The sequence below is a fragment of the Lethenteron reissneri genome, chromosome 19, assembly GCF_015708825.2.
Source record: "Lethenteron reissneri isolate LAM-NWPU_2019-01 chromosome 19, ASM1570882v1, whole genome shotgun sequence".
In the NCBI taxonomy this organism is placed as follows: Eukaryota; Metazoa; Chordata; class Hyperoartia; order Petromyzontiformes; family Petromyzontidae; genus Lethenteron; species Lethenteron reissneri.
Window position 1 is genome coordinate 12867974 of NC_083797.1, and position 25815 is coordinate 12893788.

General features: G+C 43.1%; 1 long non-coding RNA gene across 4 annotated transcripts; it reads left to right on the forward strand.

Moving 5' to 3' along the window:
- On the forward strand, positions 1–25688 carry LOC133344290 (uncharacterized). Of its 4 annotated transcripts, none has more exons than XR_009755335.1 (5): positions 1–751; positions 3147–3209; positions 3661–3729; positions 16974–17032; positions 23584–25688. It is a non-coding gene; the product is annotated as an uncharacterized LOC133344290 (long non-coding RNA). The 4 variants fall into 4 exon arrangements; XR_009755336.1 differs by lacking the exon at positions 3147–3209 and having other exon boundaries at positions 1–306; positions 477–751; XR_009755337.1 differs by lacking the exon at positions 3147–3209 and having other exon boundaries at positions 1–203; positions 477–751.
- The last annotated feature ends 127 nt before the right edge of the window (positions 25689–25815 follow it).

Genomic DNA, 25815 nt, shown 5'->3' on the forward strand with positions numbered 1-25815 from the left:
TGGTGGTAGGGGGTGGTGGTAGTGACGGGGGGTGGTGGTAGGGGTGGTAACACCCCTCTGGGCAGCCCGCTGAGAGAGGAGAGGTCACGGCAAAGACAAAGAGGAATGGCGTCCGGCAAGCTGAGCCGCCACCACCACCACCACCCCACCACTAACCCCGGCCGGCGACGAGACGGAGAGCAGCAAGGACATCTCGACATCACGTACTCCAACACCACCACCAGCACCACCACGCCACCATTCACCAACACTTTGACCACTCGCGATCTCCATCGTCCCCGCCGCAGTCGGTGACTTCACATTCTCGTGTGTGTCCCTCCCACGCACTTTGCTCGTCCCGCTCGTTCCGTCATTGCCATCCGCCACACGATTTGCCACTCGCTACACTATTTGCGATGCGATCGCAATCCGGCACCGTTATTAACACGTGTGTGTGTGTGTGTCCACGTTGCTAACACTCGCCCACCTTCACCCAGCACACTCACGAACCAGCCCAAACAACGAAGCCAAAAGCTACGTTCATGCCACACCACATAACCTTCATCTCAACCACTCATCATCAACATTATCCACTGTCCAGACATCCTCGACGTTCCCCTTCACCACCACCACGACCACCACCATCATCATCATCTCCTTGGTGGCCACACACCGACCACATGGATGGGACACGCCGATGTATCCTGTCAATGTGAAGAGGGGCTACTTTGTGGTTGGCGGTGTTGGTTGTTGCTGCCCTCTGACCGTCGTGGTGAGTTGCGTTGAGTTGACGAATTGTTTATTGTTGTTTGTTGCTCTGTCGTCATGTACCCTTGAACTTCTTTCGTGCCGTACGTAATCCACCCGTGCTAATCGGAGGCTCTCTTCCTCGTGTGTTTTAGAGAAGTTGGTCGTCGTGCTTGGGATTGCGACTTGCGAGGCTTGTGTCACCGATGTTGTTGTTTCTGCTGCTACTTCGTGTCCCATGTTCTGTTGCATTTACTGAATTGTTTATTTGTTGTGCCATGGGTATTGTGGTGGGTTGTTTGCGACTGCTGTTGTGATTATGATAGTTTGTAAGCAAGCAAGCAAGTCATAGCATTTGTTATTGCGTACTCTTGTGAGTTAAGTCCATCAGGAAATGCGTATTGATCACACATTGAAGTAAGACTCTGGAACAACACAAGTTGTGTTGTGTGACTGCTGATGAACAGCGATTGCATCGAGTCCCGGTGATTTTGTGGCTGCTGTATGGCAGGAATTGCGTTGAGAGAGAGTCGTACGATAGAGATGATGTCAAATGTTCTCCTGTTCAAGATGCCTGTCGTTACCTTGACTGCTGCGTTGGGAGAGCTTCGTGCCCTCGTTGTGTGTTAGGTCCAGGTGGACCGCGGATGTCATGGCAGAAATTTCGTGGTCACATCGTGTTATTTGTTATTGTATTGACTTGTGTTGTGGTATTAATGGTGACCCGTGTGGTGGGTGAGTGGGTTGTGCGCTTCTGTGCTAGTGATTGTGTAGAGTCTTGTTTTGTTTCTACTTCTGACGGCGATTGTCTTGGCTTCTTTGTTGTGTTTGTTCGAGTGTTAAGCGTTGTGTCGATGTGACGATAGCTATTGCGTTGAGCACAGAAGTGTGTAACCCATTGAGGATTGTAACGAGTGTTATATGCTGTCAATCAAGACTTAAGAACCGGGGCCCCCCTTCACCTCCGGGTTACTAAAACCACGTAAGAGATGTCCCATATCCACGCTTTCTGGCCAACGAGGTGTTAGCGAGGCTTCTGTTGTACGTTGTGTCAACTTGTGTCGTCTCTTTACGTAACTTTTAGTCGCCGAAACGTGGCGCTGACGTTCGCCTGCACGGTGTCCATGCCGCATGCTCCGTCCTTTTCGCAAAAGCTTCGTGCCCTGCGGGTTGAGAGAATCCAGAGTTGTGTGTGTGTGTCGAGTGTTAAATGTCGTGTTGTGACTTGTTTAGTGCTCCAATGCCCTTGTAACTCAGTTTTATTAAATATTGTATTGTAATGTTAACGTTATTTTGACGTTGACTCTTTTCGGTGTTTCCACATTCATATGACGGGGACCAGGCTATCCTTAACACGACAACCAAACATCAGTTTACTCCGCCAATATCTTAATAGTTATCGATATATACAGTTACACATAGGGTATTATAACTTCCAAAAGCAAAGACAAGTTTTCCCGTAAAACGAGCCTTGGGGTTGGTGCTCATAATACATTTAATCGGATCGACTGGTGAAAATTCCACATTCCTTACATTACAAGAAAGTAAGTGTTGTACTCTATTGTCTGTTTAAAAATATATATGAATTAAATTTCGGCACGGATAAACGCCCTTCCCGAGCCCTGTAAGTCATCAAACCCCCCTCTTTCCCGCCAACTCTGAGTCGTGCCGCGCCCCTGATTTGCGGCCTTCCCTGCCCTGCGGGGAAATCCGCCACGCCTTGGGTAGGGAGTCTAGGCAAGGGCGGTGTGCAGGCTGGAGACCGAGGCCCACGAAGCCGAGCTTTTGGCACGATCTCGACTCACGGGTGACTTGAGAGAGTGACCGAGTCACTGACCGAGTTTGTCAATGACCGAGTTGGTTAATGATGAGGGAATTCACTTACTAGAGGGAAACTTGTACGGGGGACGCCCTTTGTGTGGGGCCCTGGGCTTGTGACCTCTGTGCGCAACCTTGGGCAATTTCAATTCATTTGTCTCGATTGTGTTTTTTTATTATCGTCTACCGTGATAAACAATGCGCAATGGCATGCATAGCGTTAATGTGTTCTTGTGTTTAACCTCGTAACGTATTAATTGCTGCCGCCTGAATGACCTCGGCACTGGGTCCGCTTGCAGGTAGAATTTTTTTTTACTTTTTGAGTTTTAACCTTGGCGCTTTAACTTTTTATTTTATTTAAATACTCCACTGGCAACAACACTACTCTATAATAATTATAATAGTTGCCAATGTTCATTATCCCACGGCCGGCTAAAACAGCTGTCACATTGCCTTGCCCTTGGGTTTTGGCAATTCCCATGACTAAGAATACAGTACAGCATAAAGCGTTGAGTGTAATTAACGCTTTTGTTAATCCGCAAATGCCTCTGAACATTCACGTTTCGCCCACTATTTGTGTATTTGTTGTTACACATAACTAGCGCAGTCTCGGACACGTCTGGCAACATCACAGGTTGACGTTTAAAAATCATCCTAATTTTACGGTAATGCAATTACTGTACCGTACTTACAGGGTGTACAATTTCAAAGGCACGTTTACATAGTTTAATGAAAATATTAACCGTATTTATGGAATAAGTCAATGGGTTGACACGGCCACAAACTTAATGCACCATCGTCCCAGCGTGGACTTATATACAATACTGTACTATTGATATTTACTGTATTGTATAATTGCAGCAACGGCTTGCAGTTTTCCAGAGTTAAGAGAGACGATCACAACATTTATGTATTAACTACATCCCTATGGGTTGAATACTATGCCCAAGTAAAAAGCCACTTCGTTATTATACCAATGTTTACGCGATCTAACCCAAATAAAAACAAACCTCTGTTTATCCACATTTAAAATGTGTGAAATCTACACGACTAGTACAGTACGTCCAACATTGTGGAACTGCTCCACAACTACCGTGGCTTTGTCTTTATGTGCAGGAGAAGACGCTGTCGTTATGCATGGTGCATCCTGTACAAGTTGGGTCACAACGGTGGTGATGATGGTGGGTGAGTATGAAGTAGAAGTGGTGCTGGGTTTCTTATCCCAGCTAATTATAAGTTTGAATATTCACTGAATTGTGACGTTAAGTAGCCGTGCATTGATGGTGTGTCTCTAGGCGTGATGTGGATGTTCAACTTTGACATTGAATGTGTGCTCCAGTAATTAAACGCCACAACGTTGAGTCGGTGTGTTAGGTCCCTGGGTTTCCAAATAACTTGTTTTGCTTGAATAAGTGCTGCGTGTTGGTAAACATATTTGGAAATATGTATTACTATAGTAATAGCTGACCTCATTGAATATATCCCATTTAATACCAGGATAAGTATGTATACAGTACCTTATTTTTTTAAACCTAATGCATTTAGAATACAGTACTGTACAGTAGACTACATGTTTGGTAGCAGAGGGCAGTGGTGCAAATTCCATTGTTGCAATGTGTTCCTATGCTCCCACATCTATGCTACCCATGTGAACTGGCCTGCACAGACGAGCTTGGTTAACTACGGTCAAATAACCTGCATGGTGGGGGAGGCCCTCATTCAGCAGTGGATATATAGAGGGCTGCACATGTGCAGTAGAGAATGAGAAATTAAGTTGTGTTTATATAGGGTGGTGCAAAAGTCAGGACACACAGGGTTCTTTCATTTATTTTAACGCTGGCATTAAATCATTTTAATTGTTTGTTCTTTAAATTAATATTTGATCTGTTATTGTTAATATCTATTTTTATTCTTCATGTGGGGGTCACCTCAAAGCCGTTGTTGACACAATTCTACCAAGAACCCTGAATAAATGGAGACGAAACATAATGATGAATGTTCTAATATTTCACCTGTAAACTTAAAAAAATCATAAATTTAAAAAAAGAATGAATGCATGCGTTAATGTATGTCGTTTTGAACATTTGTTAAAATTAACGAAAGAACCTTATGTGATTGGCTAAAATAAATATAACCGGACGTGTCCTAAATTTTGGGCCACCCTATATTAGTGAACATTTCTCCTGCCTCAATTTGATAGCAGTTTATGACCCATGTGTTTTGCAACAACTTTAAAAACGTGTAATGTCGACAGTGTTGTTGGAATTTGTTGAGGACACGTGGGTTTTACAGTGTTTGACAAATTCAACGTCTGTTTATATGCAACTCGTAGAGAAAGATACAAACGTTATATGTATGTTTCATCACCCAAATGTAATGTTTAGGTCTATGAACAAATTAGGTTGGTTTTAAAGGAAGACTAAACCCAAAAACATAATACTTAAGCTGTGCTTTGACAGCTTTCCAATTGACTTGATTTTCATTGTTGAACAAAAGAAGTTAAATATTTGATTAATGAAGAAACCCAACTGGCATCACTGACTAATCCAATTCATTGTAAGTGTTAATTCTCTGGTGTAAATACACGATAGCACTGAAGAAGAACCTGATCATACTTTTTAATGTTTTTTGTCTGATCTACAAAGGGTCAAACTCATGTCAAACAGCCTGGTACACATCCTAGATCGGCTGTTCATAAGATGTTATCTTTGTTTAAACAACTTTGGCTTTATCTTCTGGCGTTATCTTCATTTAAACAATCTCGAACCAGTTTTCACTTCTCTGTCGTAAATGGTACTGCTGAAATGTTCATACAGTTACAGTAGTTATTGAACACTGTCTTGTACAATGTATAGTTATTCAATACGTTCTCTGTAATTAAAAAAAAATTCTGCCTTGCCCTTTGCTATTTCATTGGTTTGATTAGGCCACAGGTTTCTTGTCGAGTGTGAGTGAGCTGTTTTATTTAAGCTCGAAGAGTGGTTTTGAGGTAGATTCTTTTGGCGTATCTTAGTCCATACTTCAGTGTATTAATGGTATATAAAAAAGACACTTAAAATGTACAATTCTTCTAAAACATGGAAGAAACATAGTTTATATAAATTGAGTTTTTAGAATGAGTTGTGCCACATGTAAAGATTGCAATTAAGCTAGTCGGAAAAATATCTGCTTACAGAAATAATTAATTAGCCCAAAAAACTTGTATTTGTAGCGTCTTGTTGGGACCAACATGAATGCACTATTTTGATAATGAGAAAAATGCTTAAAAGTATTTAGAAGGTGGGCTCTAGTGAAGTTACTGCGGTATGTCTGCTGTAATTTTAAATACTCCAGAGTGCTCTGAAAGTCACTTGTGTCTGTTTTCTCATTAACTCCTGTTGGGCAGCCAGTTACAGCCGAGATGTGCAGCTAAAAGATAGGCGATATTTGTTTTGTGGGCTGCCTCTTTAACCTCAGAAATGAAATCTTTAAAACAAATATTTACACAGAAAACCTACACCTGAGTGTTTTAAGACTTTCAGAAGACTCTTTTTTGGGATGTTAGGCAAACATTGAAAATGTGAAGGCTGGTGTTAATGAAAAGTTGCAATGCAGTTCAATTTCGCTTGCAGCGAAGTGTGCTTAATGTAGCGTCAGGATGGCAAGATCCTGGGGGAGTGACTTAACAGCTGTGTTTTGCATTTTTTAAATTCTTCACGAGACAGATTGCCCTCTGGGGCTAAAGATCTGTCTGTAATCAGTAGGTATTTTTTTGCTGGAGACACAATCAGGGAATCTTTGTGCCAACATGTGTGCTTCAAAGCTCTCACTTTATTTTTTAGAAAAAAAGTCAACATCAGCTAGTTTTGTGAATTGGAGAAGGAATTGCTATTGTTACATGTGTTGTAGAGCAGTTAAAACAGAACTGCGGCAACTGATATGTCTAAAAAAACGTTGGTTATACAGCAGATGGGTGACCTAATGGTAAGTGGTATCAGCACTGTCAATTTGCTTGATTCTTGTCACAAAGTTGATTTTCAGGATTTGTCTAAGTCCTCTGCTGCATTGTGGACGTTATAAAAATAATTTTCCATCATAATTTCCTTCCTGTATCATAGTCAAACTTATTTTCTTCATATGTAACATAACTCTTGTAAAACAAACTAACTGCAATTTCTCCTCAAGTAATGGTCACTCTCGTCTCCTGATAAAGAGAATGAAACTCAGTGGCGTGATACAGTTCTCCCAAATTTGGGACGTTGAATCAGATTGGTCGTGGAACATATATTTTGTTTCCTATTTATATGTTTATTTATGAAGTGCTCATTTTAGGCTGGCATGGGAAGAGAGGAGACAATGTTCCCATGGCCACGAGGCATCACTGAAAAGTTTGTGTCTCATGTCTGAGGAGGAGAGGCCGCTGGCAGGGATGGTGTGCGAGCTTCTGTGTGGAGAGCGGGTGTCCAGCTTGCCTTGGCGGGGCGAGCAACTGTAAACATCCTCGACTGAAAGCTGTGCTCCGCTGCTGTGAAAGGGCTTTCAGTCAGATGTTTGCGTTTGCCGCGTGTCAAAAATCGTCTCATCGGTGACCACCCTTGCGCTGCGTTTAATTGCTGTCTCGTCTTCTGCCGATGGCGAGATGTGGGATGATCGAACGTACAGTCATAACGAAAAACATTGCTTCCTGGTAGAGGGGAAAACATATACTGATGTTCCGTTTTCATTCTCTGTCCTCCTTGTCCATTGCATACATTTCCTGTTGATGCCATCTATTGATGGTATCTGCTGCTGACGGATTTAAAGCAAGCATCTCAGATTGCATGCTTGCAATGCAACACCATGCCATGCTTGGCTGGAGTTATTTGTGGTGTACTCTGTGTTCCGGCCTTTCAGTATACAGTTGCCGCTTTCTCGAGGAATAGTGTGTCCTCTGTGGCCTGTACTTTTTAAAAGTATGCTTACTGATGTGGGGGTACATTTTTCTGGGCAAACTAACTTGTGTTATCGTGTATGTTGTGTTTAGAAACTAATTTCCGTCTCCATGTTTACTTAGTGTTTTTTTTTTTTAAGAATGTATGTTGGAACATTCAACGCAAGTGACCACTCCTACAATCTGTTATCCTTGGAAATTATCCACTTAATGTTGGTGTATTTGCAATTTTAGTCCCTTCAAGAAATGTAACTTTCACTGGGAGCGTAGCTTTCACTTGCATGCTATCTCTGCGTGTTCTAACCGAAATGAAATGCCTTGGGGATACCCATATAGCAGCACATGTTCAACTTTGGCATGAAGGCATTGCGTAACGTTGAGTAATGTTACATGATGTTACCCAGTAAGTCGAAGAGCAGCGCCATGACAGTTAATTATGTTGTGTTTGCAATGCCAACACAACATTCCTGAGGCCTTGCTGGGAGGGACTGGCATCTCTGTTAACAATTTTACATTTCTAAGTACTAAGTTTATATAAACAGACCTCCAGTGTTAAAATTTACGTGGGAAAGGCGTGCACTCAATGTTCAATCAGCTTCCATACCGTGCAAGTTTGTGTTAGTGTCTTGTCTTGTGTGTTCAGAAAAATAAGTTTTAGTTTAGGTTAGCGTATTTCAGTTTTGCTATCACAGTGATTACATTAGAGAGTGCATCAAGTTTCTACAAGTTAAATGTAAGCTACTATATATATGGAGGTTGCTTCCCCCTCGCTTACAGGGTGCTTGTGTTATAGCATTTTGTTGTTGGAGTTTGACTGGAACGCAAAGATCAGCCAAACACACAAAGCTCGAGCTCCTACAGATTCAGGGCCACCTTCCAACATACATTTAAGCCAAACATTCACACTGCTCAGATGGCTTTATTTTAATAAGGTGGGCAAGCCTGCTAAAGTTGGCGTGCTAAAGTAGTACCAGCTTGGCACCGAGCACAACAAAGATAATGTTGGATAAACTTAACCATGGTTTCCTATTGTCTTTACTGCAAATATGTAAAAAAATGCAAATATTGCTTGGAAGTACTGTCGTTCAGTTGGCAAAGCAGAAAGGCTGTCAGGATTGAATCAACCTCATCATCATTATTCCCCTGGGTTTGGTAAAAATGTTAAGGCTGCACCATTTGGTAAAATAAAAATAAGTGATTTTTCCTTCGGAAAGTCTGGTCCCCACCTGAAAATTGTAGAATTGTATTGCTTATGGACTGCTGGTGCAGATTGGCGTTACCAAAAGTTAGTCGACTAAAGGTATGACCTTTTTTTACTGGAAATCTCTGCCAATGTGAGAATTGCGTGTGCAATACATTAGTTTGAACATGATGGGTCCAGCCCACAGTTTAATTGCTTACAAATTGTAGCATGTTACTTGCCCGTGAAAGATTGCGGAAGTCGGTAATTGATTCGGCCCTCGGACATGCTCATGCCTGCTCCCACGTTGGACGTGCTGTGTACTGGGTGTGTGTATAAGGAGATGCTGGCACAGGAGTGGATTTTTGACGTTCTGCGATCATTCTTCACACCTGTGATCTCAAGTAGGAAATTACATTTAATTGAGACACGGCGGCGTCTGGCCAGGCGGCTCTGGTTCCAACTTCCGACTACAAATAAAAGTTCAATTTTCGGGCAGTTGTTGAAACGAACCATTCTCTTAACATTTGATAAAATGAATACCACTGTGTGGGAGTCAGGAGTGGTTGTCCTATGGAGAGACCGGTTCTCATCATGGGAATTTGTAAATTCCACCACTTGATGGAGATGAGCGCACAAATTCGATAACTTGTGCAGGGAGACAAGTTGACCTTTGAATGCAGTAGTGGCATTAGCTTTTACAGTAGAGTGGGTATAGCAATCCCCACCGTGTGTGTGACTTGTTTAAGATGACCAAAGAATATTGAATTGGTGACGTAGTGGTCAGCTCACGAAGCATTAAGGCAGTTTGTGTCCATGGTCGCCACAGTTTCATACGTGCCCAAGAGGCTACGTACGGTGCAAAATAAGTTCACCATGCATTAATTTTTTCAATCAATGCATTCTTGTGGTTTCATGAGATAAATGAAATCGTACACTTCCTACTCTAAACCATAAACAATTTAGACTGTTCCCGCCTTAACTGTGATTGTCGAGGTCTTTGGCGACCATTTCACATACTTTACTGTGATATTTTATATAATTGGTTCTTTACCCTTAAGCATAAAGGACCTCGACTGAGTGTGTATGCTTTTTTGGGACAGTTATGCTCAAAAAGGGTGTTTTTAAGTGCACTCGTGCATCCAAAAAGAAAAGTGTCAACAATCTACTCGATGTACTTCCATTCGCAGACCATCTCACATCTCTGGAGGTGTGGGTATCATGAAATGACTGCCAACCTCGCCTCAAACGTGCTGGAATTCAGGCATGTGCCACCACGCCTTGGTTACATTAAGAACAATGCATCGAGGTTTCTCAGCTTGGCATCCACGTTAAAGCTCTATAGCGTTGACGTTAATATCGCGTTTAAAATGTGCAGTGGAGAGTTTATATTTGTATGGCTGCTTTGAAAACACATTGGTTACAAAATTTGACCGCTTGGGGGAGATGGGGGAAGCGTGCTGTATTGGCACACTTGCGGACCCATATCGTTGTCCGGTCTTTTCAAGAGTGTCGTGGGGCCTCGTTAGGGCCGCACTCGAGCTGGACAAGGGAGCGAGCCGAATGCCTCCTGAGAAGCACGTGCTCTTGACTTGCTGCTGAGGGCCGGTACGAAGGTTCGAAGCGGTGAACCTTGTATGACCAGCGTTCTATGGGCCCTCTAGGAATGAGCTTAAAGATTTTTGGACAAAGACAGTTGTTCTGAACTGCTCAGAAGCTGCCATCAATTACATTGTGCTGCTGAGTACATAATTGAAAGCCTCCTTGTTTGAAAAGATTGGAATGGGCATTTCCTGTGCTGCCTTGTTTGGGCAACTGGGCCAACTGGCCCCATTTGCAAGCAAAATATCAAAGTGAATATCTGGGCGTGCCAGGGAATTTATATTATCTTAATGAGCCTGGGGATGTCCCACAAGGAAACAGCTTTAAATATACTTGAAGCATTCGCAAACAAACAGAATTACAATTCCTCTCGATTGTAGTTTTCACTGGTCATTTCGTCGAATAACCTGCATAAAAACGATGCTTTAACATCACGAGCAAATTTATGGATTTGCTAAATAGCGTTGAGTGTGGTGTTTACGCCGAGGGTGCGGAGGACTTTTTTGTGTCTTTTTTTCTTATACCAATTATATTTCAGTTGGCTTATTGGCATTATGTTGTGAGATTTGCCTGTTGCATTTGTATCAGGGAATGACCCTGCAGGATGAATTCACGGAACTGTCAAAGTCACTTAGATGTCTTATCCAAGGTTTTGCACCATTGTGCTCTGAAAAAATAAAGGTAAAAGGGGAGGGGGGGGGCGGGAGTAAAACCATACATTTTTCATTGTCAGAGCTAGAATATGCTAAATTTAGTGACAACCAAATTAAAAATTATTGTGTAGTCATTGGTGACCAGGCTGAGAACATGGACTCTGCTACACTTGAGAACCCGTCTTCATCACGGGTTGGTGAAACTTTTGACTCAAACCCTGGAATCTCAGCGGTGCATGCTCAGTGCTTGAACACAGTATATTAGACCCCCATCCTGAGCGGTCCAGCCACCTCCAGTATGCACACATCTTGATCGCACCTGTGCCTCTTCACTTAGCCCAAGTGAGAGCGACGTGAACGCTGCAGTGTGGCCGGCTGTATTGGTCGCTGCAGGTGTAAATTCTGGCCAGATGCCACGGCCTAAATTTCCTCTCCCTTCTAGGCCTTGGGGCCGAAATGGAAGCTGCTGTTGAGCCATGTTAATTCAGCGTAGTGTTAATAATATCTCGTTACTTAACCGCCCGCTTTCCAGTGTGGTGTCTATTCGTGGAGTGTATTTATAGCCCGAGGTGCAATAATCCATGCAGTCATTAAGCCGGTTGGGCTGGGCGGGGAAGAACTCGCCTCGTCTCCCCATCTGTAATTGAAGCTGTGAATGCTCAAGGTTCTTTTCATGTTTGCTGCAGACCCTTTTGGAGATGGCCGTGTGGTTCTGGGGGCTAATGTTGTGTCAGAGCGGTGCTGACCTGGCAGCATTGAGATTCGGGGGTTTGCATTTGGGATTCAGTCGTTCTTGATTATGCATGATGTTCTCAGTCTGTCACCAATGACTCTGGCATCTTGAGGATTAAACATGTCAGCTAACCATAAGAAAAAACACTGTCAGGACTATTAAAGGTGTGTCCTGAGTGTGTATAAAGAAGCATCTCGAAGTGATTTCATTAGTAAGTTTTGTGATGCCATCTTCTGGGGGTCATTCTCCCCCCTCCCCCCTGGCCTTCGACATGATTGGCTCACAAGTGAGGACACCACATTCATCCCTCTATTTAGGACCGAAGCAGGAGGATTTTTCCACAACTCTGGCTGTCTGCCTGATGATGCTAGTTGTATTTGCCTGCGAAACGTCGTACTCAAAATTGTAAATGTTGTTGGTTTTACTTTCCAACACACGGGTGTGCTGAACTAGTAACGAATTGGCATTTTTTGTTCGTGACAAACCTTACTAATTGGCTGTGTTGGGTGATGGTGGGTTTAACGACATTTATATTTATGCGTTCTAACACAAAAAAACTTGTATTATGGACAAGATGGTGCACTGCCCAATTTTCAGATGTCCCCGTTTAAATGCATTTAGCTCAAAACATTGCTCCAATATGAAAAGTGAAATATAATTTTGGGAAAAAATAATTAAAAGTTCCCCATTTTCACCATGGAATATTTGAAGTGATTAATCTATTGGGCTGGTTTTTCACGGTTCTTGAACGGGGTCCGCTTGGTCCTTAGGCAGCAAGGGGAATAATTGTACTGTAGCCACTTTGCTTGAGCTAATTCACTGACGTCATCAGTAATTCTCATCGCGCTTATGAACTAATGCACTGCCTGCTGCAAAAATCTGTTTATATTTACAAATGCGAAGATGAAGGCTGCAAAGTAAATACCTGTACAGTAGTCCCTCGGTTAAGGTTTTTAATCCGTTCCACGAAAACTACCAGTAACCGAAATAACTTATTCGAATATAGGAATTGCATGTTAAAAGCATTAACAACAAAGCCAGTCGAGGTCTAAACGCTCAGAAATGGGCATCGCTGATTGGATAACGTAAACATACCGGTAATCTAAATTTTAATGTGAGTTGAAACTATGGGGTCCTATGGGAGGCGAAGCGTTTACCGAAAACCATTAACCAATGTCACTGTTAACTGAGGGACGACTGTATTGGTAATTGTGTTCCATTTAGGCACGTGTTATGTGGCCTCGTGGTGCTGGGCTCGCTGGCAGAGTTCAAATCCCACTCAAATATTAACTCAGCCCTTCCGTCGTTCCTCTACGTTAAAAATATATTGACAACCGCGTTGTAGGAATTCCAAGCCATCTTACAGGGAGATTGTCCCCCCAACGATGGGAATGAAGAAATTTCACCACTGGTCCGTTGTTGTCAGTGGAGATGAGCATTATCCGATGTGCGTTTGAGCGGGGAGACACCGACTAGAACTCATTTGCAAGTGGCTAGCTGTTGCTGAAACTGCTGCTGTACTCGCTGTACCTTGACCATTATACGGACTGCCACCATAACTGTCTTGTGACTGCTATTGGTTCTTTTGAACCTGAAACTCAAAAGGAAGTGGAAATCTGCAGGGACAGATTCTAAAGCAATGGACTTGACTTGCAGTGCACTTGCTGGCCTCACTGAAATTTGGATTAAATACAGTATTTAAAAGATCTGCTCATGCATGTGTATTGACAGTGCTTTGTTGCTTTTTCGAGATTGACCGCTCTACCGGCAATAACAACTTTATTGTGTAACCCTTTGCGAGAAAAACCTGGAAAACCAGATACGCATGGACATGTCATTTATTTAAAATACCCCAAAAATAGTTGCAGATATTTCAAAAGAGGATTCGCCTGCATGATAACAATAAAAATATAATTTATCTAGAAAGTGTCGCCGAGTCTCAAGACTTATTTTTAGAGAGCCCAGCATTGCTCTCGATGGCTTATTCGTGTTTAAGGGGTGGGGGGGGGGGGGTTAAGGCGCGAGCGTTTATGGTAAAGTTAAATTTTGTGACAAGTCGTGTGTATTCGTGGGGAGCTGTGGGTTAGTGGTGAGGTCTAGGTTCATGACAACCTTATGTTGAAGCCACTCCCTAAGGCATTGAGATAGTTACCTGCTCTTGTGAATTTATCTACAGCATGCTTAAAATCTATTTTACAAAATGCTGTGCACTTCGGTGATTTTGGGGGATGTCTGTGCACAAAGATCTGCTTAATACACCAACTCAATATTCAAAGCACTGGATCACAGACGTGTACCACCACCACCACCATCATCACACCCTTCTTCATAGTCTCAATCGTCCAATATAATATATAAAGTTTGAACATCTGTCATTACTGCCACTGTAAGACCAATATCCATACACAGTGTTTTCACCCACTCTCAATCACTGCCATACAAAGACATATAAAGTGTCGCGCTCAACTGAAACAGATGATGAATGACACTGCTAAATTAGTCCCCGGCATTGCGATGGGACTTCCATGCAGCCCGTACTCAGCACGTGTGTGACCCTTTCACTTCCTTGGACTATTGATGGCGTTCTACTCTCTCTGTGCAAGTGTGGCTGCACTTAACTGTGCCCTCTGGAAAGCCCATGTTGAGAGTCGAATCCTTGATAGGACGCACTGTGATGTGTGCGTGCGTGTGTTTTCTTGCTGTGTGCGGTCAATGTGCCTCTATTCCTGTCTTGCTGAGCATGCCTGTCGTTCGATTTGCTATCAATCCTTGGGCTCGGTTACTGAGTGAGCCACAGAGTGCTGAATGTGTATGTGGTTTCTTTACTTCTTATAATGCAATGAACGGGCATTAAATGTTAACAATTACAGTTTGACATTCGCTCACCTACCTCGCTCGCAACAAAGTAAAAACACTGGTTAACTAGTGACCTTATTTTTTTCCATTTTATTTTATATTCTTGCTCACTCCATTCGCCCGAAAGTAACATTTGTATATAATTTGTATAAATTTTGCATCAACCATAAAGACATTGAAATTTCACCTGTCTACTCTCCTATTGTCGACGCTTATTAGCCGACGTTATTATCTGCGCGGGATGTTTTTTTGAATGTGTGAATAACATGAATGCTCCCTGAAGACGGGGGTTTACCACACCCAGACGTGGCCCTGGTGCTAGGAAGTGCGAACCAATAATCTACGCTAGGTTTGTGCGGCCTCTCGACTTGGCTCTCCCATTTTGTTTAGTCTTTGTTCGCAATGCAATCATTGATCGTATTAACGCATCGGCTGATCCATCCTCGCCATACAGTGCAGTGTTCCCAACCTTTAATTCTGTTACTCGTTCATCCCCCCGCGCGGCTGCATTAAAACTGCAGCCCGTTGTGCGGCCGCTGTCAGCTGTTAACATGTCTCACTGAAGCAGGGAGCTGAGTTGATACATTTTTCATGCGCGTGCGAGCGGTGAGGGGGATCTTCGATTAAGTTTTGGTCTTGTTTCGAGCAAACACGAAATATTACGCTCAGTTGGAAAGTGTGGAAGTAAGCGTCTGTAATTTTCTGTGGCTCATTAAAACGGACTGCAACGATTGCAGAAGTAATTTTTTTTACATTTTTATATTGATTCCTACAATAATTAGATCAGTAGTGTCGTGTTTATTGTGGATTTCTTTTGGAGCGTTATATTTTACATTGCTTTACTTCTTGACATTTATTCATAGTGCATTTAGGTTAAAAATAAGTCAAATCTTTGTCCGTTTGTGTTCAAACAAGCCTTGGGGGAGGTGGCCTTGATCCAGTGGTGGAAATTCCACATTACTATGGCAGGTACAAGTCTCTTGTAGAAGTCACCAAGATAAGCTCCAGAGGCTTGGCGACCGATGGAAGGCCTAGAGCCACGATACTAAAGATCAGCTGTGCGCTGCGCAACAGTTTCCGGAATCTAGCAGCAGGGAGGAAGAGATGGCGATGTGTGGTGGAAACAGCGGTAATGTCTCTGGTCGTCTTCTGACCTTTGGGTGACTACTATTGACCTCTTACAAATCTGCATACTTATTTCCCTTGGGGTTCTTTTTAATACTGATTTTGATTTACACATTTGTTCCACTGACAAATCTTATTGTTTCTTTAAGCTCACCTGTATTGTGTTACACCCACGTCTTTCTAGATTGAGATGTGCCGTCTCAATGGGCTCTCACACCTGGTTTTCACAAAAAGCCTTTGTTTAACTGATGGACCGAATGATGGGCAAAGTGGCTGGAGTGCAGTGCCCTTTTTGACTGTGAGGCTCAGTCAATGTAAACACCCTACACTCTCAGCTGTGCGCCATTGGTTAGCTGGGAGTGGGGTGTTTATGTTGACTGCCTTAAACAAGCTGCACAAACTGCAATGCTCCTGGCGAGGGATGGGCAAGCAGGCTTCCATTCAGCCCACACAGTCGCTCACAGTGGTGAGGTACGGGACCTGTTTAATCCGAACCTACTGATGCCCATTGTTTATGCTGGTTTATTCGGTAAGTTGCTTGTTTACTTGTAGGTTGATTGGTGGTCAGAGAAGAAGTTGCTTAATTTCGATAGCTCTTATATTTTCTGCGTTGAAAATTAATACGTAGGCCTTGTGTTAAGGGCTGCCCGGGACAAAGTTTGAAGCATCACGTATGGGAAAAAAAAGCATTTAAAGTCACGGTCAGCAGAGATGTAGTGATGTCGTTGCAGTGTTGTATTTGATTTTACATAGTGGCACAGCACTGATGTTACCAGAGCACTCGTGGGTAACCTTAAATGCCTCTTATCTCAGGAAGAAAGCTTCAAAACTTGTGTTTCACAGCCTTAGCCGCAGCCTAGGGGTGTAACTACAAGGCAGGAGCTGTTTGTTTTTGGTTGTCTTTGTACATTTTTCTGTGTATTCCAAGATTTTGTGTATAAATACATAACCTGCTCAGTGTCTGGATATGCTATGCTTTTTTAACAGTGTTCATCACTGAAATTGTGTTGATCCTCAAAACAGTTTATAAATACGCATATTTTTAAAAAGAATACCACAAAAAAGTCTGGCTGGCTTGTACAGTGATTTGAGATCACACTTTAAATACTGGAAAATGTGAATAAAGTTGACGGGTTTAAAATGTTGACAGATATAAACAGGTTAAAATAAACAGTAGTTTTTCATTACCAGATATTGTGTAGGAAACAGACCTTTAAACAGCCAAAATGGACATGTATACCATATTAGGATAACAAACCAGTCCTTGTTGATGCTACATGTGTGGACTCAGCAGATGACAATGCAGCGTGTATCTTGAGAGTATTTTGTAATGATTCAATCACATTCTTACCTTTGCATGTTTTTTTTTAGTAGTCTTCCATCACGGAGTCTCTAAAGCATTGAAATACAGCAGGGCTGAAAAACACAAGGTACGTATGTGTGTGTGTGGTGTGTGAGGTGTTTGTGTGAATGTTTCAACAAAAAGCTGGCCAAAAGCTGATAAGGCTTTCAATATGTGCGTGGGACGCACTGGCCAACAAAGTTCTTGCCATGCCTCAACCCTCACCAACTTGTCAATCGGACATGGGACCCACCTAACATTTGTTCTACCCCCACACCCGGTGCTTGGCCATGGGCTCATTTTGACTTACATTTTTTTTGTTTTATTGCTTGCAGAACAATGCATTTCACACAATGCATGTCGTGTCCGTGACCTGACGCATACAGAACTTTTGCGGTCAGCCGCGGATGGTCAAGGCACAAGGGGGTGCGATCAGCTAACTGTACCTCAATACATTTTAGATGAATCGTCACATCCTCAATGAGATCTTGCGAAGTTTGGGTGGACCTCTAGCAGTTTGTGAACATCGTTTGCTTTGGTGTCTTTTAACAGGCAACCACAAAACCACTGTTCCCAACAGTTTGTAAGATTATACAGGAATAAGGGGGTCGCAGGTTGATGTAAAATAACGATTGTGGTGAAATTTCTAGGATTTATTATTGTCGAAATTTTAAAACTGGTACAAAATGCGGAAAATGACACAACATTTATTTTTATTTTTAAAATGTACACCACCAACATTAAACCATATAATCCATTGTTACTAAAATTATTCTAACAAGTAGAAAATTTAGTCTGGTAATTCTATTAATGGTCATGTTTCATGTGAAAATTGTCTTGAGGTTCAATAATAGCGGCACACGTTCACAGTAAGTGTTTAATTAGCAGCTTCAATACGCCGTCTTACTAGGCTTTACTTAAAAATCAGGCTCCATTGCACGTGTTTAAAATTAACAAAATTTTGCACAATTGACATTTTAATTTCCCATGAGACGGAAATCAAAATTGTTGAAAGCCATCCACAAAAACAACAAATACTGCCACGATGGTGTGTAACGGTCAGTACACTCGGCTTGCAATTCAGACGTCGCCGGTTTGATCCATCTGGCGCTGCAGTCAAAACAACGATGCAAGTTTCCAAATGCTCTATCCGCCCATCGAGTGGTAGAGATAGATGCACCGCCATTAGTCGACCACTGGCAGGTCACGTCGTGGTGGGGTAAAGTATGAGGAACTCCCCATCTCATCCAAGACGTTTGGCCAGCGTGGAAGAGTAGACCAAATTCAGGGACTCTCCAGAGCTGCCTCGAGTGGGGAGGCACTTCAGTGAGCAAGCAATTTCAGGGCTGCAACTTTGCCTTGAAAAATTACAAATAAGTATGGAGATTGTTAAATTATTCTGTAATAAACACCCCTGTAGTTGCAGTGTTAAGTTTTGAGACTGTCACTTGGAGCACGGCAATGTGAACCTCGCACTGAGTATGTGGACCTGCACAAACTTGTTAGTGTTACTTGCCGGATGGTGTGGTCAGCACAGCGTATGGCCCGCAATCAGGAAGGTTTTGTGTTGAAATCCCATGAAGGGGGTTGACCTAAATGTACATAAAATGAGTACCACTTTCTAGGAATTCAACAGAGGTCGCCCGCTCCTGTGGAATAACTTTTCTCTGTCATGTGAATGTGGAATTTCCATCAACGGTGCAGAACTATGAGCATTGAATGAGTACTGCCGCATCTATTTGAGCACAAATCTACTGACATTTATTTTCTACGTCCTTTTCCAAAGGCAATGCCAATGCAAAGTAATTTGCAATGCATTGTCCTATGTCTTCACAAAAGTGCAATGTGTACCCTGTAGCGCTTGGCATCTGGAACTTGTCACATTTTTACAGTGCGTTTGAACTTATCTTAGAATTATTAATTGCGTAGAAATAAAGTTTTGCTTTTAACGGCCGTTAAGTTAAATGCGGAGTGTAGTAAATTAGAAATCTTTAACAACTGGGCATTTACTTTTGGGCTTCCAATATTTAAAAGTGGGAAAACTGTAACCGAGCTTGTTTCCAAGTTTTAAGCTTTAATGTTTACGTTTAGCCTTATAAATCCCTGTAATCGCTTTCTGCTGTCGGGCTGAAGCTGTTGTATGGAAGAATAATTTGTGTCGACGTTAACTGTTGGACTGGGAGTAAGGGTGAATTATTAGGCTGGCAAATTAATCTCTGTGGACAGGCTAACAATGTGCAGAGGAACAGAGCAAACTTTGGCATGGACTTTTTTCCCTTTTGTGGTATTCAACAATGTAACAGGGTCTTTTGTGTATACATGTCTACACGTGTGTGTGCATGTTCGCTCATTACGATTTTCCTGATTATTGTAGCTACTACGATTGTACCGGACTTTTATTCCTGCAACCTGGGTTCAATATATTGGCAACGGTTCACTTAACCAGTGCAAATTGGAATGTGAACCCGACCCGTTGACTGAACCTAAAATTATTATGACCTGTTTCAGAAATGTGCTAATATCAGCAATGAGACAAAGGCAACTGGGAATTGGCGACGTCGGTCACGCGAGGCGTGTATAAACTCTTGAAGTTGGGGTTGCACGTAGCCATGGGGGCCATGTCGAGTAGCCGAGGCAGTTGTAAAGGCTATTGAGGGGGGCTCAACATGTGGGTTTGGTCGTCCCCCCCCCCCCCGTCTTTAAAGGAGTTAAAGTTGAGAGAAGCAACGTCTTTTTCTTCCCTCTTTGTCTCCAAATCCATAGGCCTTAACCTCCTTCTCACTGTGTGCCATGCTGGCCTCAATAGATGCTGCTCGCTAAGAGCCCTTCCTCCGATAGTCATCGAGGCTAAAATGGGACATCTTTGTATTGGAGATAGCTTTCCACTTTGGTTCGGAATGCCGTCTGTCCCTCTATCAGTTCTTTTGTTTGGGCATTTGAGGCATGCTTCTGTGCTGGGGAATTCTTCTTCAGGCGATGATTGAAGAGGCTTGGCCACGCCCGCGGCTGAAAGACATCCGTGGAAGCAGCACCCTCCTCTGTGTAACGTTACTGAGCTGTGCTGCACAGCAACAACACGTGTTATCAGCACACTGTCCCGCATGGCAACACTATAAGTTTGAGTGGTGGAGTTGATGCATCACGAAACGCAACCCCTTCTCTGTTGATGCGTTTAGCCATTCCACACATGCCACTTTCCCTGCAACACTTCGACCCTGTGAAATTCCAATATCGCACTTTAAACAAACATTTTTTTTAATACCAGGCATTACTTGGCCCGCTTTTTCTGCATTACATGTCGGCAGTTATGAAGCCACAAAAAAGCTTGTCTCTGTCTCTAGCTCTTAGAAACTTTCTGGCCTTTGAATTCAGGTGAATGTGGGAGATGCTAATGAATGTCACACGGCAGGAGAGGGTAAGTGACTTGTACGTTTGGAATAGAATGTCAAAAAATGGACGCTTTATCGGGAGGATGAGGTTGCCATGGGTGGGACACGTACAGGATGGAGGAGGGCTGGCTTTTTTTATTTTAACAAAGTTGCCGAGCACCGGCCCAAAATGTCAAGCAGCCAGCAACAAATGACGCTTGTAATAGATAAGGATTAAAGCGTTTTTTTTATTTAGCAAGGAAAAGAGAATATGGGAGGGAAATCCCAATTCAAGCAGTGCGATGAAAGAAGCAGAAGAAGTGTTTTGATTTGCAGGATAGTTGAACGCAGTATGGAGGAGACAAAACAGTCAGTCCTGGAGGAATCAGTAACTATGCGAGTAGCAAAACAATAGCGACAAGGAGAAGGCATGGAGTGGCACCCAGAGGATTGGTGACTGAGGGGAAGAGCTCGTGCCAGATGGTGCTGATGAAGCATGTTTACGATGAAGCCAGTGCAAGAAGAGTGCCCTGTATGTGGCGGTTGTCAGCTGTCTAACGACTGAGGGGTCGAGTCGAAGAAAGCAATGGTGAGCTGTGTCAACGGCAGCATTGGTTGCGATGATAACTTAACTCGATGTTTTCAGATTCATGGAAGCTGCAGCCCAAAAAAATCTAATGATCTATTTTTTATTGTCGGCATTTACCTAATGGTCTATTTTTTTGTTGTCGGCATTTACCTCGTCTGTGCAGCTTTATTAGTGAGAGTAATTAATCTAAAGTCACTGCCAGGCACCCTACCACAGCACTTAACGTTGCTGAGATAATGACATTAAAGGGTACAGCAGTGACATTGCTCTGTCATGGCACACTTAAAAGTAATGTAAAAACAAATTTTGTCTCAATGAAGCTTAAAACTTTTGTTGGACAATCCCAGGATGGTCAGCTTAGGTACATGTCTACAGAATAAGTGCCGTGTACAGTACTTGTTTTGGAATGGATTGCATGAGGAAAGTATAGGTTTAAATTGTCACAGGTAAAACCTATTGGGCAATAAACGCTTATGTTCAACGTGGACTCTGTTCCACCATATATAAACCTGGTTACAGCAGCAACAACACAACAACAACAACAAACCCAGGAGCGGCCATGAGTGGCGAGGAGCATTCAGGGGCTTGTTGCAACCCTCAGAGGTGGATGGAAAAGCGTCTAAATACCACTCGACATTTTTAAGGTTCCATCTCGTTGGCCCTTATCCCATCATGTGGGAGGAGGAGCTCTTTCACTCTTCCTGAGCAAGAAGAGAGGCTTTCATCAACATAAACTTGGAGCGGGTTTTTTGGGTCACGTCCGCGAAGAATGTGGCTGCTACCACCGCTGCGTGCGTTGTGTGTTGCGCGTTGCGACGGTGCATGTCGTGTGCGGGAATTACGGGCAGACACGTCACCGCTTTCTCAGTGTACTTCTCCTTTCTCATCTGAACACATGGCTTTAACACGTTTGTATTTCTGAGAGATGCAGGGTGAGGCCGTACAATGTCAAATCTGTCTTGTATGAAATATATGAATAAAGCTTAGGCAGCTAACTTAGTCAAATAATAATTGCATATTCCACGTAACTTTAGAGTCATCTTGTGTCAATATTGTTGTGTTCATGCTGTTTTTCTACCACTACTTAATGCTGTTAAATGCATTTCATTGTTGTGCCTAAATTGCGTAGCTGCACAGCAAATCCTAGCCATTTGGTTTTCAACATTATAAATAGGGCTAAGTGCGTTGCCATCCTTAAGTGCCGAGGAATGCAGTGCGCATCGATATACTATGCTGCATAGTAAACGCGTGTTTGCATAACCGGGCCCTGAGCACTGGTCGCATTAGAGGAATGAAACATGAACGTGCGATAGGACTGCAGGCTATCGTGGAGAGGTGCGACGTCAAGCGGATACCAATAGCCTTCCTCATATTGTGTGAACTTTCATGGAACAGTGCAGGACGTAGTGTAGGTGTATGTAGCACGACAGGGTTATGTCAGCAAAAGTATCTCTTAAGTGGGGGAATGGTGGCACAATGGTTAGCACACTGCAATATTTAACCCAGCGACCCGAGCTTGATTGCCAGCCATGGCTACCATCGAGTGACATTTGTACCGGTCCGAGCCTCCCTCTTCACCAACTGACACTGACCAGCGTATGGTCAAACAACCCCCTGAGACCAACACGACATGGGCGGGGGGGCTTCATCGAGCAGTAGATGGATGGAGCTGTAGAATTATTTTATTTATTAAATGTGACTGCGTGAAATCCGATTTACCTGTGCATTCCTAAGCGGAGACGCAATCCAAAAACAAGCAGCCATTACTCTTTGGTTCTTTCGGTAAGTCACGTAGAAAGAAAATAAAAAATAATAGAATGCGACGTTTCGATTGCAACACAAGCAGTCGTCATCAGTTGTGTTTGTCTCTCTGTGGGTCTCTGTGTATGTGTCTCCGTGCCTGTGTTTGTCTCTCTGTATATGTGTCTTCTCTCCGAGCTTGCATTCACACCTGCTTGTGTTGCAATCGAAACGGCGTATTCTCTTATTTATTTTCTTTTTTTTCTACCTGATTTTACCGAAAAAACCAAAGAGTAATTCCTGCAGTCATGCAAGCTTAACATCAAGAAGCCATTGTGGAAGCGTTACCTGAGCAGCGTGCCCTGGACTCTGACACAAGCCTGTGCTTCTTTGTCGAGGAAAAATACTTTTAAAGTTGCAGTTTAGTGTGCCGACATCGCTGGCGTGTACTATGGTACCGCATTGTTGGAAAAATGCATGAGAGTGACATCACTAGAGTGCTATAATGGCATGCCGAGCTGTTAACGTTGAGTAAATGTCATTAATTTATTCAGAAAAGCCTTAATGAGTCTCGGCACTTCTCATCTGGCGCGTACCCCTGTGTCGGAGTGTTTTGTTCCTTTTCGTTTCGATCGTTGCTTTGCATGCGTGAGGAATCCAGAGCACCCTGGAACAAAATGTATGCAGACAGGTCCATTAAGGCAGGTCAGCAACCCACTTGCTCTACTGCTACCTCCTGCTCAGCTGTCATTCCCAGCGGGTTTGGAATTCTCAGAGCACGGGATTTCAGTCCGCACGGTTCACCTACCCTGCCTGCAAGAGGGCTGGGCTCTATAGGCGTGCGTTACAACGACCAGCTGCAATGGTTTACAATGGTTTTATGTTGATATGGCGCTGCTACCTGTAACTGGGAATGCCTCTTTGTTGTGATGTCTATTGCAGCTTGGGTTCCATGCTGTCGGACAAGGCTTAAGTGATACCGATGAAGACTGCAAGACAGGAGGAATACCCCATAGGAGGCACTGCGCCTTCAGGTTCAACCCTGGCATGAATTGGAGAGAGTTACATGGGCTGTTGCAACTCGTGGCTAATTATTATTATAGCCACCTCGAGCTCGGAGTCTTATGGTGAATGAATAAGTTTCGTACGCATACTTTAAGGATGCAGTATTTTTTGAGCTTATGAAAGAGCAGAATTTTGCCAACGCTGAGCCAAACTATACCACCACAGTGAAATAAGCTTAAAAGGTTAAACAAAATATACTGAAGCACATTAGCTGGTTTAAATGCTGACGGAAAATAACTGTTTTTGTCACCTACCGTTAGATTCCAGAAATTCCACCATTGGCTCCGTGCTGCAGTGGAGATGAGCATTGTCCCGCCCTCGTGTGACTAGGGAGACATGTTTACTAACCCATAGACCTGCATGGTGCAGCATAACCCAGTGGCAATTACTTATCGGGTAATGACTAACTGAAGTTAAAACAGATCTAATTTGCCCTTAAAATTGTGTTCTTGCGATATGTTATTCCAGAAAACACGTTGATCATGAAAATACATTCTACTTTATTTTGGTTACTGATCATACACATGTTTATTCGTGAAAAAAGGTTGGCTTTCTGCGGGCTACATGGCTTCTGCTGATAGCTCTAACGGTATCTTTACTGCCAACTGCGTTCTTTTGTACGGAAATTCTAGTCGCCTAAAATGTTATCGTCGGATTAAACTCGTCACCTCGGTGGTTTGTAAAGAGATTGGGCTTAACCTTAGGAACCTAAGTTCCACCACTGGCTCATGCTGCGCAGTGCTCGTGAAATCACTTTGACTTTGAATCAATGGAAACTTTACCAATTGTTGCTAGCTCTGGATTAGATTTTGTAAAATTAAACGCGATGCTACAATATTGCACTGAGGTAGCATATGTCACGCGATATTTTTTTTTATCAGTCGTTGTTTTCCATAACACTGGATTATTTTCCAAATGTTTCTTAATTTTGGGACATTTGGTACGGCGCTTTAGTTTGTAAGACCGGCTTGGCTCTGAACATGGCACTTAGCGAAGCTTAATCTTTGCCTGCCTTACCTGGTTCCCTTGCATAAGTATAATTTGCAAGAAGCAAAACTTGAAAACCTGTTCGTGTACACGCGGTGCCTGGGTATTGGCTCGTGTTGTGATGCACAAGCGCGCTTGTGTGTGTGTGCGCGCGCGCGTGCGTGTGTGTTTGCGCGCGCGTGAGAATAAACAGCAATGTGCTTGCTCTGCAGCGAGCGCATTGACGCATGCGTTGCCAGCTGTGCTCTGCGGAAAAATCCATATGCGCACATCTACCGTCACAGAAGGGAAGTGAAATTGTTATGCTAATTGTGATGCGATAATAAAATCAAATTGGACGATGCCGAAACGTGCAACCCCCCCGTACACAAATAAATCTCTTGCGCGGTGTAAAAAAAAGAATTTTAGCGGGTAAAACCGTGGAACAGATGACACTGATGTCTTGACCATATTGCGGTGGCAGTTGGTGTGAGTGAGACTTCGCGGAGTGTGCGAAGTGCATATTGGCAAGTCGATGCGCACAGAAACAGGGTCATTGACAGTTGCGCTGCAATAGAACATGCTTGAGCTCTCGCTGCTTGTGGTTATCAAACTAATCATTGGGTCTCGTCAACATTCTTGCTTTGACCTTTTTGGTCATTCCAAGCGTGCACATACCGCACGTGAATTTATTTCATTGGTGCATAAGTGGACTGGTGGTGGAGTCTGCTCACGGAGTTTACGAATTACGTGTACAGTAATGTCTTTATAAATCTGTTGTGACCTTATCAGGTCTGTCCTTTTGTATGACATTTTGAAAGCCATTGGACCGCATTTGTGATGATAATGAAGAGTATGGGTTTCCTTTGGTGCAAAAATGACAACGGAAAAAAAATGTTTACTTGCCCGAAAAACCAAAGGGTACATGTTGGAGTTTGCAGCTGTGGTGCAAATTGTATTGACAAGGATGCATCATCCGTCATTATTTGTAATAATAAAATAATGACCGCCTGGAAGCTTGCGTTGTCTCGTGCGCTTGTGTGGTGCTTAATGTGGCTTCTGAAGGGACAGGATTTCACTTCGCTAATGACAACAACAACAAAAAAGCTGTTATCGGTGTGTAATTATCAGAGTGGTTCGAAA